Here is a 15,309-nt window from a genome sequence, read left to right as displayed (position 1 = left end):
TCTTTGCAACAACCTCAGTAAGGATCATTAAGCCTGTCTCACAGTTAAGGAAATAAAGGTTCAGGGATTATTTCCCTGACTTTTTTCCACGTCAGTCAGTTGGTGTGTCACACGTTGGAGAACTGAACTCAACTCTAAAACTGGGTTCTGCTCACGCTACTACAGTAGGAAACTTACACAGGGTGTATTCGGTTATTTTTAGGAGATGCAGAAAGCGTGCATTGTTGAGTCCTCCATATGGTGCTATCCCTGTGCACACCGATTTTGTAATGACGTTACTGAAAACATGGCACTGTGTCCTCAACTTTGGCCATCTGAAATGGTAGAGTCTGTTTCATCAAAGGCTTACAAAATCTGAGTTGAGGAATTTCCTGAATGGCTAAGAAGGTTCTCATTCAAGATAAAGATCAACCATACGTTATTCCTGTTTTCTGCCTCCATTGGCAAGATCCTCCAGGAACTGCCCAGGCACTGTAAGCGGCCAGGAGGTTAAAGCTCCGTTACACATCTCCATCTATGACGTCTTACTGAGACCTCCTGGGTTACATGCAGAGACGCGAAAGCCGAAACTACGCATCGCGTTTATGTTCCTGGGCAAGAGGGTCTTTACAAATGTGATGGAGAACTTTAGGACTGACGGATTGAAGCAGATATCTGTGGGACCTCAGGGAAGTAGCTTTTCCGGAAAGGACTGTGTTCTTAAGCATCCTACGGATGCCCCCTTGAAAGCAATTTCCTAAATGGTCTCACTCTGAGAGGCTGGCCTACGATCTCCTGCTGAACCAGCCCTGATGGCTGGGCCACGACTTCAGCGGAGTTGCTTAAACACCCCATTGGCTGCCCTGGAGGAACAGGGCCAGGTGTAGAGAGGCCCAGATTCCCTAGGACTCCCTGCAAGTCTGAGATTCTTTCGATCGTTTGCTGAAGCCTACTGTAGGGGGAGTGTGGCTCAAACAGGGGCTTCAGCAGACCCTTGGCACCCACAGAAATCCCATCTACTACAAATGGTGTGTTTGCTATACAAGTGGCATTTCAAGGAGGTCCCCTAGCTCTTCCTCACAAGCAAACTGCCCCTTCTACTACCTCTGAAGCTAGACCCGGTTCCGGAACATAATTCTGCCTGAGGTCATTTACACGGCCACTGAGGTCATTTACACGCGCAACTGGTCTGCGGTGGGGCCACTCACTCTATCAGGACCAGAGGACTCCGCTGTCCACCCAGAACTGTCTCTGACCTCTCTGTGGAGGGCGAGAGTGGAGGGAAACGAAGGAACACAAGGCTGGGCCCACTTTTTCTTTTCCTCCAAGTCATTGCCTTTATTTTCCAGGCTCAATTCCTGTTCCTTCTTATTCTTTTGCATTTCTAAAGACGTAGCAATCAGAAGGGGGGAAAAAACCTATTCAAACATTTAGCTGCCTTTTGGAAAAGAAAGACCATTTAAGTTAATTGCTCTATTTTCGAATTTTGAGGGGTGTTTTCTTCTTCCTTGAGATGCTGTTCCACTGCACATGTGTCACTTAATAGGAAGATCATCTGACAGAGAGCCCGAAGGTTCGGTCTTCTTCAGCTCTTACATGGTTTTAGCTGTATCTGGTCAACTATTTCATCATTTGTAAAATGGTGGTTTAAACCCATCACATTGGTTTTTGGAGAGAATCAAATGAAACAAGGTCTTAGGAAGACCGTGATACAGTGCCTGGTATATAGTAGGCTCTTATTTCATAAAGCCAGTATTATTATTATCGATAACATTATGCATAGCCCACATCTTTCTTGTTGGTCACCGAAGTGCCATATAAGTCATTAAGGCTTATTAACTATAAGGCTGGCTAAGGCTAACTCATTTTAAAAATAGCTATCTTAGTTTCCAGGTGTGTTGTAACAAATTACCATAACTTGATGGCTTAAAACAAGAGGAATTCATTTTCTCATCGCTCTGGAGATCCAGAAGTCCAAAATGAAGATGTCGGTTGGGTCTCACGCCCTATGGAGGCTCCAGGGGAAAATCTGTTCTATGGAACTTCTAGTTTCTGGAGATTGCTGGCTTTCTTAGCTTGTGGCCACCTCACTCAACTCTCTGCCTTTGTCACCACAGCGCCTCTCTGTTCCCTCCGTGTTTCTCTCTCTCCCTCTCCCTCTTTTAGGTAGGCTCCACACCCAGCACAGAGCCCAACGTGGGGCTCAATCGCCCAAACCATGAGATCATGACCTGAGCTGAAATCGAGTCAGACACTTAACGGACTGAGCCACCCAGGTGCCCCTCCAAACACCCTCCTTTCCAACCCATGTTGCTGTGTCTCACTTAGTACGTGTGCACCTTTGCCCCATTACACACAAGATCAATCAAGACCCTCTGATGGCTGGCTGTCCTCTTGCCCACAGAAGGAAATTCCAATCTCTGAGCCTGGCATTTAAGGTTCCATACGACCTAGTCATAGCCTCTCGTTCTGCCTTTTTCCTGCTCCGGCCAGTCTGGTGCACTGCGATGTCTCCGCCAGGTTTTCTCTGGCCTTTGCTGCTGGCCATTCTTCTGCCCAGAGTGTTGTTTATCTTCCGTTCCTCCTCCTCGGAGAAAACCTCACGAAACCCTGCACATCCTTGTTGTCTTTACTGCACTTTCCACAAGGTCACACTGCCTTGTATTTCATCCTTTATGTCCCTCTTGTCACCTCATCTTCACTTGGATCCTCAAGGGCAGAATTTTTTTTATATCTTTCTAGGCCCGACACGTCTATCATCCTTCTTCATAAGTAGCTAACTCTTGATAAGGATAACGCTTCTGGAGGGAAAAGCTCTGTCTTTATTTCATTAACTTCTGCTCTATTTGAAATAGTCACTTAAACATTAAATGATAGCTCCAAATATTAAAGGTGGCTTTCCTCTCGGAAGAATGAGAGTGTACTCTTCCCTGGTATCTCATCTCGTTTTCTGCGAACACCACCTTATTCATTGCACACGTGATTTTAAAACGGTCCTATATTGAAGGATGGGGGATATGAATTAGAAACCTAGAAGAAAAAAGTGGTTTCCAGTATGGATATAATTTTACATCAGACAGTTACTGTTTCAAAACCCATCTACGGCATATAGCAAATCACTGAAAATATATATGGCTTTTTCAGTATTTCTTTCAAAGAACTGGGATTGGAATTTTATAATGGCCCGGGTCTCCTCTGATGCGACATCTGCTGCTTCCTTATACTTTCTTCCAGATACCCGGAAATTCCGAGGATTAATTAATTTAAACTCCATCAGGGTGTTCTGTTTACTAATTGTGAGCAAACCTCAGAACAGACAGCGGACCTGTAGTTTGAAAGTGTGCCTATTTCATGATTTAGTTTTCCTATTAAATAAGAAGTTTGAGGGGCGCCTGGGTGGCTCAGTCGGTTGAGCGTCCGACTTAGGCTCAGGTCACGATCTCACAGTTCGTGAGTTCAAGCCCCGCGACGGGCTCTGTGCTGACAGCTCAGAGCCTGGAGCCTGCTTCAGATTCTGTGCCTCCCTCTCTGTCTGCCCCTCCCTCGCTCATGCTCTGTCTCTCTCTGTCTTAAAAATAAATAAAACATTTAAAAATAATTTTAAGTGAGAAGTTTGATAGAAATCCCACAAAAGAGTAAGAGAGAAGATTAAAAAAAAGAGACAATGGAAGAAATCACTTTCTTTCTCTTTTGTTGCTTTCCTGCAGTTATTGCGATCTTTCCAAGTGGGTGCTTTTTATAAAGGGAACGCTTTACAAAACGCCGGGGGCACTGGTGGTTGAATCCCAAATCACTGAACACTAGTCCTGTTCTAAGGTAAGGCACTCTATTCCCTTCATGCTTCCGGGACCTTTTCAGTGAATCGCATTCCTATTGTCCCCAGCAGCACTGTTCACGGCCCTGCGTTGTAAAAAGACAGCGTGGTTAGGCCTGCCTCGTGCAGATCTGTGCTGCACGCACACTGACACACGACCGATCAGCATCTTCCCTATCTCTGACCCCATGAGGGCACGCGCTATTTATCTGCACCCTGGACTGTTATTAACAGACAGTGTGGCGGAACCAGTGCTCGTAACACTTCCTGAGAAACTAATTTGGCCGCGCTGCTCAAAGGCTGACTCTGTTAAGGTTGATGACTTAGCATTTCGTCCCATCTGAAGGAACGGTCACTGGGCCGCGTTACCGAGCAAGCTGTGTGAGGCCGCGTTTCTGGGTTTGAGCCCTCCCGAAACAGGCGCACGCTTCCCAGAATGAGAACGGAAAAGCGGTAGCTGTACATCAGAAAACAACCATTTCAACCCGAGGATCCGACGGAAACGCTCGCCAAGCCTACCGGCTGCATACAAACAGCGAGGTGACCGTACTGGCAGCCTGGGGGTTTCTCTGCCAAACCCGGCTCGTCGGCTCATCTGTTCTCAGTCGCCAGGGCTGGGCACTGGCGCCACGCGCTCCTCGCCTCCTTGGGCCCTGGCACCGCGTGGCTTCCCGCCGGGACCGCCACCTGCAGCGTGCGGGCCCCTCCCCGGGGGGACCCGCTCCGCTCTCCGTGTGAGGACGTGTTAGGCTCAAGCCTGGCGCGGTGGAAGACGAGCATGCGCTGTCGGGCCGGGTGGCCCGGTGTTTAACCCGCATTGACTGTGAGCGTGTGGCCTCGGGCCAATCACTCGTCCCTCCTGTGCCTCGGTTTGCTCATCTGTCACGCGAGGCATCTCCTCCCCGAGCCGCCACCGTTCTGCTTTACCCTGTTGTCTCCTCTTTGGTGGCTCCACCGCCACCGGGCACGAGCGCCTTCGCCTGTCCGCCCTCACACTCCCTGCCCTGCGCTGGAAGGTCCGAGGGCGCCGGAACTCTGCCTTCCTCACGCCGCACACGCCCTGGGACCTGCCACCTGAGCCCACCTGCGGGGGGTCGCGAGGTGGCGGGAGGCGCGAAGGGAAGGACGACCGCCTGGAGCGTGGAGACAGGAGCCGGAAGTCCCTCCTCTCGGAGTCCCTCCTCTCAGCTGCTCCCGGAAGACCGCGCGGATGGAGCAGAGAAAAACCGGAAGCTGGTGCTGAGGCTGGAGGAAGTGACCCCGAAACAGGGAGGGACGAAAGGGAGCTCGGCCGCGCGTGGCAAGGAGACGGGGAGAGGAGGCGGCCTCAAAAGGGTCTCACGGCCGCACGTGGATGGCACGGTCCCGGGGCGCGCGCCGTGAGGAAAGCAGGGAGCCGCGCTGACGCAAGCAGAGGCTAACGGGAGGCCAGGGCTCCCTGCCCAGCCGGTGACTTGAGGCAGCCCACACCCATGTGAAAGTGTTCTTTCATAGCTTCCAACCAATGGAACGTTCTTCTCTCCCTTCTCTCCCTTGTGGACGTAGAATGGAAGGCCAATGTCAATGGCGTGATGAGTGAAGGAAGCTGCTGATGTAGCTGCACACAGTGCTGACGCACGACCCAGGTGGTGATATTCAGACAAGGAAGAGATACAAAACGTTTTAATGAAGGAACGCACACTAAGGAAAATGCGTGGGACCAGATGCTCTTGGCAGTTGGGGCAGAGTGTCCGGTGTCAGGGCCAACCTTGGTCCTCGGCACAAGATCCTCGGTCACTGGCTGCTCTGAGATTTGGAGCGATGGCTGGTAATGCTTTTCCCTCCGGCTGCGTTTTAAAAGAGGCACCTACCAGGATTTCAAATACGAAGCAAGAATTCACGTGACCTTCCAGCATCGTGCGCGTTGACGATTCTTTACGCGGCTTTGGGTTTGGTAGCTGTGAATTTTGTCATAATCAAGACGCTCAGATACATTGCCGCACGCTGTAAATTTGGGTGATATCCACACCACGGTCATTAGCACCATGTTCCTGAAAGGTTTGAAGAGGAGGAGGGAACTGTGCATATAACACTGCACCCCCGTCTACGCCTTCCCCACACTTCTTCAGAACAGATGGCAGAGAGGCACTAGTTGTCTCATGTTTTGTTTTGAAACCTTTCGTGGTAAAATAAACAAATTCTGCAGTAGGGTTTTTATTTGTTAGGGCATGCGACTCGCATGCAGTTAAATGCCCTTACCCCACAACCCCGGCCCCAAAGCCCAAAGTGAACAACGGTAAGAAGACTCAGCAAACAAAACTAATGCAGGAGAGTTAACAGCAACTGATCAAGCTCCAATTCTACCTGCATTTCTGTCCTGATGTGTTTCACGCATCACACCTTCCTGTTCACCCACAAATTAATGTTCCGTGGTGCTACATGTACTGTTATTTTGCATTGCAGTATGTTTAAAGTGGTTTAGACCAAGTGGCGCCAGCAACAATTACTTAGTTATTGGTGCACCAAGTGTGAGCTACAATGCTGGGCACAGGAGTGGAAGACGTGGCCATTGCTTCGAGGAATTGAAGGTCCAGTTAGGGATCTTTCTTGTGAAATGATAACTAAGAACACACAGCAGTGGTGAATGTTAAGTGGCAGCTAATTCGTTTAGACGGCAGATGCTACGGGAGGTCAGAGGAAGGGGAATGTGTGGGACGGAGAAGGAAACATTCACGGGAGGTATGAGTGGAGACTAAGCCAAGCAGAAAGGGAGGGAAAGGCAAACGCGAGAGTAAAGGCACCGGGGCAGCAACACACGAGTTATGTTTGAGGGGACAATGAACCAGCAAGAATGATAAAGCTTGGAAGAAGGTAGGAAGACAGAAAATAGATGTGTCAGAGTATCCCTGCACATGTTAAAGTTCCACGATTGTCCCAAAACGAACTAGGAAGTTTCCTCTGTTGCCGAACAGAGGGCTAGTGCACTATGCTTCGAATGTGACTGCGTCCGTCCGTTCAGTTAGGTGGCGGTTTACTGAGTGTCCCTGGGTGTGTAGTAGCTGCTGTAACTGTAAGGAGTTAGGATATGGTCCTTTGCCCTCAGGAAGATGACAGTCTAACGTGGGGTACAGAGAAGTCCATGTGAATTCGAACCCCAGGTGACAGTCGTAGCCATGTCAGAACCGGAGCACCTTTAATGGTCCACTACAACCCCGTTTTAATGAAGTGTGTTCATGTGAATAATGAGGAAGCCCAGACTGGAAATCAAGAAGGGACTCACTGGCACTCAGGTCTTCAATACTGCCACCCAGGACAACTGTGGTGACAACTTAAGGGGGCTGTAGGCTGTACCCACATAACACTTTGCCCTCTTTCCTGGACGATTGGGAAGGAAGCAAAAAAGGAGATCAAGGGAAAGCAATCCTCACAATAGGAAGTCAGGCCTCCTGAATGAATAGGTGCTTTCAGAAGAGAGAAAGGGGCAAGCATTCTGTTAGTCCTAATTGCTAGCACTTAATCATAGCTGGCATTTGTGGATCACCTATTACCTGCCGGGCACTGTTCCAGGTGCTTTACAGGTATTAACTAAATTATCACCACAACTCCAGGAGACAGGCACTATTATTATCCCCTTTTTATAGGTACCTGGTGGTCAGATAAAGTTGCCCAAAGGCACCCAAGTCAGTAAGAGGAAAATGTAAGATTCAGACTCAGCCACACTCTTAATCAGTGTGGCACATAGCTTTCTCACACGTGCGGAGATCCCACGGGGTGACAGTGCTGCAGGGAAAAGGGGGTGCTTCAGAAATATATCAAATAGAGATCAGTTAGATCTGAGAAAAGTTAGAATGGGTAGGGCAAACTGATGCGAAGAGCCCGCATTTATTTGGCTTGGTTTTGTTTATACATTTTTTTTCCCATTTCCTAACACCATGGTTAGAATGAAACATAAACAGGGAATGGTTTCTTTTAGATAACTAATAAAAGTAGTATTTAATATTCATTGAACAGGGGCGCCTGGGTGGCTCGGTGGGTTAAGTGTCTGACTAGGCTCAGGTCGTGATCTCGCAGTTGGTGGGTTTGAGCCCCGCGACGGGCTCTGTGCTGGCAGCTCAGAGCCTGGAGCCTGCTTCAGACTCTGTGTCTCCCTCTCTCTCTGCCCCTTCCCTGCTCACACTCTGTCTCTCTTTCTCTCAAAAATTAAAAAAAAAAAAAATTAGAAAAACATTAAAAACAGAGTATGCATTGAACATCTATATATGCCAGGTACTCCACAGGGACAGCATTATTATCACCATTTTACATGAAAAGAGAAGAGAAGAAAAGAGAGAAGAGGAAAGGAAAGGAAAGGAAAAGAAAAGAAGAAAAAGAAAAGAAAAAAGAAAAGGAAAGGAAAGGAAAGGAAGGAAAAGAAAAGAAAAGAAAAAGAAAAGAGAAAAGAAAAGAAAAAAAGGAAAGGAAAGAAAAAATGAAGAGTCTCACATTAAGCAGAGAGGGGCTCGTTTAGCCTTTACCCGGATGCGCACGGTTAGTGAGGATGGGAACACGGGCGTGTCTGACTCATCTTCCCGTCACACTGTGTGCAATGATACCTCCAGGTTACCGGCCTTGTGGGTTCTCTGGGTTTGCTCTTCTTCCATTAGTCCGTCAGGGTGCCCAAAGCCCTGCTTGCAGAGTGCAGTTGAGACACAGCGTCGAGGCATAATGCTGTATTTCTTTGACAGGGTGCTGGCTCTTCGTGGCCCTTAGGAGCCAGAACTATTTGGGAACTAGATGGGGTCACCCACACCTCCGCCTCCACCACAGCCTGGGAGACCCACTGATAAGACTATGGGTCTCTTTCCCATAGCTACTATCTCGTATTTACCTATTAACTATTCTTCCACTTGAGGCCAGATTTGTTGCCCACCGGACACATTTCCAGCTATAAACTCTGGAAAGGGAAGGGAACATCACATCTCATTTCAAGCTGCACGAGCAAACACCCGTGATCTCCTGAAGGACGGGAGCTGGCTGCAGATGGCATTATTTCTGTGAAATTTCCGACTGCCGAGTAAGAACTTTGATCTCAGTAAAGGCACACACAGCAACAGCGGTTTAGAACAGAGAGAAATTAGTCACATTCTTCACCTCATTAGGAAAGATAAAAATGGTGCTTATTGGATAGGTCTTCTCTATGCCCGTCATCTGACGTGTTTTACAGTAGCTCATTTGGTTCTCACGAGGACCCATGGAGGATGCCCTCATTTTATACATGAAATCGTTGAACTTCAGCATGGTTAGATAAGCTCCCCCGCCGCCCCCCCCCCCCTGCCCCAGGTCAAACAATTAACGAGTGCCAGAGGCAACTCAGACACATCTATGCTTTTTTTTTTTTCCTTAACCATGTTGCCTGTGTAGGAGAAAGCAAGAAGTCAACTCTTTGTTCCTACCAGGATTGTAACAAAGATTAGAAATGCCCTGAATGATGAGAAGAGAGGTTTGTAGGCGGAAATAATGTGAATCAAAAAAGGACAGAAACTGTTGTTAGCGGCAGTGGCACTTGAAGGAGAACATTTCACTTCCAAACCACTTCTTGCTCCGTTTCTGTTTCTTGGGATAGCATACAGATATGATACTGAATTTATTTGCCAAGGGAAAGGATTACACTACTAGCAATAAGAAAATTCAGTTTTGCGTTTTTCTGGGCAGCATGCTGAAATGCACCCCCTCCCCCGCGCCAGGTGTTAAATGCCTGGCTAAAACACGAAAGGCTCACGCTTATTCATTTACCTTTTTCGAATATTGTCTTTTGCACTAAGCTTACTGGTCTCAATTTGATTCTCCTGACGGCGCTCTGCTTCAGCTCTCAAATGGCTGAAACCGTGTCTAGAATCGCCACTGAAGAATAATCTGACTGACACTGATAAGATTGTGCATGTGGTTTTGACCCTTAGAGAGGATAGTGGGAGGATATTATCCTTTCTACTTTGTGCCATTCTCAGAGGACAGTCCCAAATGTGTAAGCAAATGTGAAAGAGATATAAAGGGAGAGCCAGATTGCCAGAGATCCATTACTTTACCCCTGAGGCGTGTGGCTATCACAGAACTGGGGTAAATGCCAAGAGCATGGAATTCTAAGGGAGGCTGCCTGAAGTGACTCATCTATTTAGACAACATCAGAGGAATATCGGGTCAGATCCTACCGGGTGACGGGGTTAATACACCATGGGCATCTGGTAGTCCCTTTGGGAATTACATACATTTACGGGCAACCTGAGTACAGCGTGGTGAAGTGTCATTAAAGACGAAGGCCAATTTATTTCTATTCAGAATTCAGAATGGAAGGGGTGGTTGGTCTTGTACATTTTCCCTTGGGCCATGCACTTACAAACATGGATGATGACCATGATAGGTGTGAAAGGTAACAGATAAATATCTACTTTACTGAGCAATATCCTGGGGTCTTGAGAGAATTGATGCTGCCATTAGTCTTCTCATCTACCAAGAAATAGCTTCTTTTGAAACATCAGGGTCCAATTTACCATTCTACATAGAGATGCAAAGTAAGACAGTAGAAAAGCGAGCCGACCCTAAGGTCACGGGAACGTGTGTTACAGCTGGGACGTGCCACTTTCCAGCGGCGTAACCTGGAGCAGGACACTGAATCCCTCTGAGCCTCAGTGAATCGTGTGTAACATGGGCATAAAACAGAACATAAGTTCCTTATAAAGTTGCTGTATAATCAAGATGATGTGTAGAAAATCCATCTGTAATGTGAACAGTGCTATACGAAGGTTAGTTATTCCTGCTATATTTAGAAGGTCAAAAAAGAAAAAAAGGATCACTAGAGTAATGTTAATCAAATTGCAGTTTCCTAAACAGGAATGTTGAACAAACCTGGAGCTCAAGCTGATCCGCCCTCCAGGACTGAAGGACAAAAGTTACTGGAGCCATTGGCTGAGCTCAAATCCCATGAAGGGCAAGAGTGACTGAGCTCAAGTCCCATTCATCAACCTGCTCCTTAATCGATCACGCTTTTGGTGTTATATTTAGGAAATCTTTGCCTAATCCCAAGCCCCAAGGATTTTTCCTGTATTATCTTTTAGAAACTTAATAATGTTAGGTTTTATACGTAGGGTCTATGATCCACTTTGAGTTAATGATCCACTTTGATCCCATGTTGTGAGTTATAGATTGGAGTTCTTTGTCTTTTCTTTTAAGGGTGCAGTTACACTATTGATGCAGCACAATTTGATGAAAAGATAATCTTTTTTCCTTCTCTGGACTGCTTTTGCATCGTTGTCAGAGATCAATCGTCTACGTATGTGTGGAACTATTTCTATCAGGTCCCGCTGACCTACTTGTCTACCTCCATGTTGGTGCCACGTTGTTTTGACTACTGCAACTTCATGATATTCCTGAAATCAGGTAATGCTAGTTCTCCAACTCTGTTCTTTTTTCAAGTAGTTTTCCCTATTCTAGATCCTTTGAGTTTTTACATGAATTTTAGAATGTCAATTTCCACAGAGATTTGATCGTAGGGAATTTGATTGTGACTGCACTGAATCCACAGATCAATGTGGGGAAAATATTGAGTCTTCCAATCCCTGAAAAAGAGATCTCTCTCGATTTATTTAGGTCTCCTTTATGCCTATCAACAATGGTCTTATAGGTTTTAGGTATGCGTTAAAAAAAATTTTTTTTAACGTTTACTTATTTTTGAGGGAGACAGGGAGTCACACAGGGCATGAGTGGGGAAGGGGCAGAGAGAGAGAGGGAGACACAGAATCCGAAGCAGGCTGCAGGCTCTGAGCTGTCCGCACAGAGCCCAACGCGGGGCTCGAACTCACTAACCACAAGATCATGACCTGAGCTGACGTCAGAAGCTTAACTCACTGAGCCACCCAGGCACCTCAGGTATGCATTTTAGATGTGGACTTTGCATATCCTTTGTTAGATATATCCCTAAGTGTGTGGGGTTTGTCAATGCTACTGTACATTTATTACTTAAAAAAATTTTGTTTTATTTCTGATTGTTCATTGCTAGTGGATAGAAATGCAGTTAAATTTTGCATATGGATCCTACAGTTTGCAATTTTGCTAAACTCACTTATCAGTTCTGCTGTTTTTGTAGATTTCATTGGATTTTCTGTAGAGACACTTATATTGTCTGTGAATAGATGCAGCTTTACTTACACCTTTCTTTCCATTCCAGGTACTTCCGATTTCCTTTTCTTGCCTGATTGTAGTGCCTTAATCTCCTAGTATAATGTTGAATGAAAGTACTAACAGCAGTCATTATTGTCTTGTTCCTGATCTTAGTGAGAAAGCATTTGGTTTTTTATTATGAGATATGGTATCAGCTACAGGCTTTTCGTAGATGTCATTATCAGATTGAGGAAGTTCTCTTCTATTCCTGGCTAGCTGGGAATTTTTATAAATAATGGATATTGGATTTTGTTAAATGTTTTTTCTGCATCTGGTGAGAGGATCATAGATTTTTTTTTTTTTTAAGTTTCTTTATGTGGTGAATTGCATGGATTTTTTTGTGTTAAACTAACCCTGAATTCATGAGATAATTCTCATTTGGTTATGATCCTTTTTATACACAGCTGTTACCATTTACTACAATTTTGTTCAGAATTTTTGTCTTTCTGTTCACAGGGATATTGGTCTGTGGTTTTTTTGCTTGTAATGTCTTTGTATAATTTTGGTATCAGGGTAATAATGCTGGTCTCATGGAATGAGTTGGGAAGTATTTCCTCTACCCCAATTTTCTGGAAGAATTATGTAGGATTGATATTACTTATTTCTTAAATGTTTGGGAGAATTTTCTTAGAGAAACTCTCTGGGTCTGGAGTTTTTTTGTGTGTGTGAGAGAGAAGGTTTTAAACTATAAGTTCAGTGCCTTTAGTAAGTCTAGGGCTATTCTGGTTTTCTCTTTCTTCTTGAGTAGGCATTGATGGTTTGTGTTTTTCAAGAAATTTATCCATTCATCTAAGTTGTCAGATTTACAGGCATAAGTTGTTCATAATATCCCTTTATTATGCTTTTCATAACTGTAGAATCTATAACGATGTTAACTCTCCCATTACTGATATTGGTAACATGTGTCTTCTCTCCTATTTGCATGATCAGTCTGGCTACAGATTTTTATTTGATTTTCTCAAGGAACCAACTTTTGGTCTTATTGATTTCTCTCTTGTTTCTGTTTCCTATTTCATTAATTTCCACTTTGATCTTTATTATTTCCTTTCTTCTGCTAATTTTGGCTTTGTTTGCTCTTTGTTTTTTAGCTCCTTAAAGTAGAACCTGAGGTCCCTGATTTGAGACCATTCTTCTTTACCAATATAGGCCTTTTAGTGCTATAAATTTCCTCCTAAATACTGTTTTAGTGGTATCCCCCAAATTCTGATATGTTGCATTTTCAGATTCATTCAGTTCAAAGTGCTTCATAATTTCCCTTTTGATTTTTCCCTTGACCCGTAGGCTATTCAGAAGTGTTATGCAGTTTCCAAATATTTGGAATTTTCCCATATTTCTGTTATTGATTTCTACTTTAACTCCACTGTAGTTAGAGAACATAATTTGTATTATTTGAATCCTTTTACATTTACTGAGATTGTTTTTATGTCCCGGGATATGGTCTTTCTCAGTAAATTTTCCAGGTGTATTTGAAAAGAATGTGTACTCTGCCGTTGTTGATGGAGTGCTCTTTAAGTCAATTAGATAAAGTTGATTGATAAGTAATATTCAAGTGTAAAAGGTCATTGATGTTTTTGTGTCTCCTTTTCTATAAATCATTGACAAAGAAAAATTGATGTTTCTTACAATTATTGTGGATTTGTCCATTTCTCCTTGCAGCTCTATCAGCTGCAAAAAAAATTTGTTTTGTTTTCATGTATGTTGAAGTTCATTAGGTATATATGCATTTAGGATTCTTTCATCCTCTTGAATTGGCCCCTTTATCATCATGAAATGAACTTCCTTTTCCTGTTATTTTTTGCACTGAAATCTATTCTGTCTCATGTTAATATAAGCCACATCAGCTCTATCAGCTCTATCAGTTTTTGATTAGTGTTAGCCTGATATAATATATATATATATAGTAAATATGTAATATATATATAGTAAAAAGTATATATACATTCATACTTTTTACTTTTAATATATTTATGTCTTTATATTTAAATGTGTTTCTTTCTGGCAGCATATAAGTTGCATCTTGATTTTTTTAAATTCAATCCAACAATCTCTGCTTTTTAAGAGTTTTTTTTAACATTTATTTAATTTTGAGAGACAGAGCATGAGTGGGGGAAGAGCAGAGACAGGAGGCACAGAATCTGAGGCAGGCTCCAGGCTCCAAGCTGTCAGCATAGAGCCTGACGTGGGGATCTAACCCACAAACTGCAAGATCATGACCTGAGCCAAAGTTGGCTGCTCAGCCAACTGAGCCACCCAGGTGCCCCCAAAAATCTCTGCTTTTTAATTAGGACATTTAGACCATTTATATTTAATGTCATTATTGATGTGATTGGGTTAAAGTGTATCACTTGCTATATTTTCCCATCTGTTCCTTGATCCATCTCCTTTTTTTTTTTTTTTTTTTTTTGGTCTTCTTTTCGATTCAATGATTTTTTTTTTTTATGATTCTTATTTTATCTCCTTTGTTGGCTTTTGAATTACACCTCTTGGTTTTGTTATTTTAGTGGTCATAAAGCACTTTTTAAAGTCAAAGTTTTCAAATCAAATACCAAGAAGGATATAAATCTGACCCCCTGCAAGGAATCTGTGGTTATGAATCTCATCTTCAATTTCTGGAGAGGCATTAAAATGAATGGGCTGAAAAGATCAAGCTGAAATGAATGTTTGCAATTCATAATATTTTAAGTGGAGCTAAAATGCCAGAATACATTTTACTGCTTTTAAACCAAATTCAATCAAACCTAGTACAGAGATCAAGTGAGATTCTGGAACCAGCTGAAAATTCTTATTTTTAAACAACGTATAGTTCTCAGTAGTCCCATGCTGAATTTCTTGATAAATTTTGAATATCAGAAATTGTGTTTATCCAGGCCAAACATTAATAACTGGCACCCAAAATAATTGACTAAAAACTCATGTTAATCTAGTGGTCATGGAAAGAAATTATTATTTCAATAAAATAAGGAGAAACACTAGTTTCAATTTTATATATCTCTGATTTTTTGCTGAACACATAGATGGGTGAGATGAGTTGAGCTGGGGACAGAGCAGGGAAATTCCAAGAGGTCTGTGCTGTTAGTGAATCCTAAGATCCACATATCTACAAGGTACACATCTCCATATAAGGGATGGAAACCAGTATAGAAAAACACAGTGGTCCACTTGGTTCTTCTGTGTACTACTGGGGAAGCAGGGCAGTGTGGCATCAGCATAAAAATTCAGAGACAGATAACTGGAGTATAAGTTTTCATCTCATCACTCGATCTGTGCTTGGGGAACTGTGCTAATTCAGGATAAGTCACTTAACCTCTCAGAATATGTTTCCTTATCTCAGTATTTAAATATAATAA

General features: G+C 43.9%; 1 protein-coding gene and 1 long non-coding RNA gene across 12 annotated transcripts in view; both read right to left on the bottom strand.

The window, feature by feature from the left end:
* The window catches only part of RNLS (renalase, FAD dependent amine oxidase), a 322,949-nt gene that overhangs the window by 172,697 nt on the left and 134,943 nt on the right, over positions 1 to 15,309 (bottom strand). The gene's annotated exons all lie outside the window — the stretch shown is intronic.
* On the bottom strand, positions 3,654 to 8,100 carry LOC131492606 (uncharacterized). Its single transcript, XR_009252159.1, has 2 exons — positions 4,721 to 8,100; positions 3,654 to 3,879 (listed from the first exon to the last, which is right to left on the bottom strand). It is a non-coding gene; the product is annotated as an uncharacterized LOC131492606 (long non-coding RNA).

The sequence above is a fragment of the Neofelis nebulosa genome, chromosome 13, assembly GCF_028018385.1.
Source record: "Neofelis nebulosa isolate mNeoNeb1 chromosome 13, mNeoNeb1.pri, whole genome shotgun sequence".
NCBI classification, from domain to species: domain Eukaryota; kingdom Metazoa; phylum Chordata; class Mammalia; order Carnivora; family Felidae; genus Neofelis; species Neofelis nebulosa.
This window is presented reverse-complemented; position numbering and strand designations above follow the sequence as displayed.